Source organism: Aplysia californica, unplaced genomic scaffold (genome assembly GCF_000002075.1).
Source record: "Aplysia californica isolate F4 #8 unplaced genomic scaffold, AplCal3.0 scaffold00149, whole genome shotgun sequence".
NCBI lineage: Eukaryota > Metazoa > Mollusca > Gastropoda > Aplysiida > Aplysiidae > Aplysia > Aplysia californica.
In genome coordinates, this window is record NW_004797419.1 from 211362 (window position 1) to 214425 (window position 3064).

Here is a 3064-nt window from a genome sequence, read left to right on the forward strand (position 1 = left end):
TATCTATCTATCTATCTATCTATCTATCTATCTATCTATCTATCTATCTATCTATGAGTTATCTATTTCCTCTCTTGCTTCTCTCTCTCTTCCCCCTTCTCTCTCCCTCTATCTCTCTCCCTTTATCCCTCCCTTCCTCTCTCTGTCCCTCTCTCTGTCTTTGTCGCAGTCTCTCTTTCTCTCTCTCTCTTTGTTGTTTAGGTTGTTTCTTTATCTTTTTATCCCTCACCTATATCTATCAAAATTATATAAACACCATGCGATTAGTATCAAGAGGCGCACTTGATAGTGTCAGCATTTGCGTACGTATCTATTGTAATTTATTAGCTTAAAATTTAAGACGTTTTGCTCATATTGTAGTCAGGTTTTCCTTTTCTGGTGGAATGTTCGAGATCCATCGCTTTTCGGTAGTGAGAGCAATACATTTTCGAATTACTGTGCGCATATTCAACACACAATAATCATTTTTCAGGAAATGAGCAATCACAATCGTGGATAAACAATTAGACACGTATTGACATCGATGTCGACTGAATAGGATAGAAATGAGATTAAAGATTGATGCACGCCTAGCTACTTCGCTCTTCTTCTTCTTCCCCATCCTTCGTTCCCCCTACCCATCATCCCCACTCCACTCTAACCCCAATTCCCTTCCCCCCTCCCCCCCATCCACTCCCCTTTTCCATTACCCTCACTTCCACTCCTACCACTACCCCTCCCTCTTTCCTTTACCCTCTCCCTATCTCCTCCCCCACCCCACCCCAACCCTCACCCCAACCCTCATCCCATACCTTCATCCCAATTCCCTTCTCTGCCACCCCCCCCTATCTCCACCCACCACTTCCCCTTTCCCCTAACCTCACTTTCAGTCTTCCCACCACCTCCTCTCTCTTTCCCTTACCCCCACCTTTCCCTTCCCCTCCACCACCCCACCCCAACCCCTCTTCCCTCCCTCCCCCATCCCCGACTTTTCAGCACTCAGCTGTTGCTCGTGAGGTGAACGACCTCCCTATTGAAAAAAAACATCTATCGATACATATCCTATGTCCGTGGTCAATGTTTTCAACTATGTACTCGGGTATTGACCGCTGTGTTGGTCAGTCTGTTAGTTTCATGACTCGACCAGGATGCGGCAATGTCAAGCTTCCTGTTCAGGCTCCTGTAACCGAAGGGGTCAGGGAAAGAAAACGCCTATGTCGTCTCACGGTTGTTTCGAGAAATATGCAACCCCCCCCCCAACCCCCAAAAGAAAACCTAGCTGGTTTATGCGTGATACACAACCGAATTTGGGTAATTTGTAAAGGTTAATATTCTGATTTACAGGCACAGTGCTCGCCTCTCATGCCAAAAGTAGAATGTTCGAATCCAATCCCTACTTACTTGCCCAGCTTCTCCTCCTCCTTCTCCTCCTCCACTTCCTCCAAAGGATAACTAAAAATAGCATCTCTCACTCACTCATTCACTCAAGCTACTTCTCTCTCCACACCCCTGATCCTAAAGTAGGTAAGATAGAACATCTAGTCTTCTCGGATAAGGGCAAAAAATCTCGAAGGTACCGTGCGAATGCGAAAGGGTCCTTGGTGGTTGAAAATCATGGAAGAGTAGACCGTCAGGCCGCCTCCTAGGTATCATTCAAAATGTAAAAATCCCCGTCCCAATGAGTATCCCAATCACAGGTGTAAAATTTTGAGACACACATTTACATATTTATTGATTCCTAACGTATTGACAATGTCTCTGCTTTGGAGCATTATTATGAAGGAAGGAAGTCAAGACCTTTAGGGTGCGTGTCCATTGGGGCGGACACGGCCTGATTTTTTGTCGGCAGGAGGAAAATCGGTCGGTTCGTTTCCGTCTTGTGCGTCCACACAGTTCGGAAAAGACACGTCTAGTCTGTTGGCCTACTTGTTCCCCGGATGTGTACGCGAGAACGCTGTCGTGGCTGGCTGTGTTCTCGGTAGGGGCTATAAATAGTCAAGAAGTCACATGAACCCAAGGCGGGAAAAGCAATGTATGTGTTTTAAAGGAAAATTGATAAAATTGTTAATATATGCATTTAAACCACGGGGTTTGCGCACAGATTTTTGTGTGCTAATTTTAAGGTGCTAATTACGAATACGATATTGGATTTTTAAATCTGAACTCAAAATAAGATTATTTGTTTTAGCTCCGGCGGGGCCTATGGCTGAAGAGTCGCCACCCGCCCAGGCTAAAATGCAGCAAGCGGCTTTCCAACTGACATGTCTTTTGTCGGGACGTGTCGTGTCGTATCTGTTGACACAGCCAGTGTTGGTCAATCTACTTTCTCTATGTCTACCGCCCAGGCAAAGCTGAATAATGCATACTGCTTTAAGGTTGCCTGTTAAGGTGGGTGGGATGGGGTACACCTGAAGGCTATCTCGCTTATAACTTGTCCGAATTTTACCAAATTTCACACATATAACAAGTCGTAAAAACCGCAATCAAATTTGAGAAAAAAACTTACGTTTCCATTGATATGGCGGCCATATTGGATTTTGTTGACATGTCTTACGTAATGAATACCGCACTTACTGCTCATGGAAAGTGATTGGGGTTTTTTTTGTATGCGTGTTAACAAACATTAGATTTAAAAAATTGTCTGTTGATTTTTTCCTCAACGAATTAAAAATATTTTTGTGAATTTTTATCTGAGGTACCTTTCAAGTTTTCACAAAATCCGTGAAAATTCCCACTCAAGACATCTCCAACAAAAAAAACTATTCTAAATATAAAAAATTCAACATGCAAAATTTTTGTATTACATCTTTTCTTCATTCTGTGAAAATTTCATGAAGAATGGATGAAAAATGGTGGAGTTATTCGAAAAAGTATAGGAAAAAGTAGCGTTTTGAGAAAAATGCCGGTAAAGAAAAATAAAATATTGACTTTAAGAGGAAATGCTGATTTATGGGAAAAAATACGGTTTTGAGGAGTTCTTATGCGATGAAATAGGCTGAGGAAGCTAAGATTGCCTACAACTCAAATTCCATAATTTTGAGCCGAATAGGGGCTTTATGGGTGTAGCCCCCCCCCCCCCCCCCCC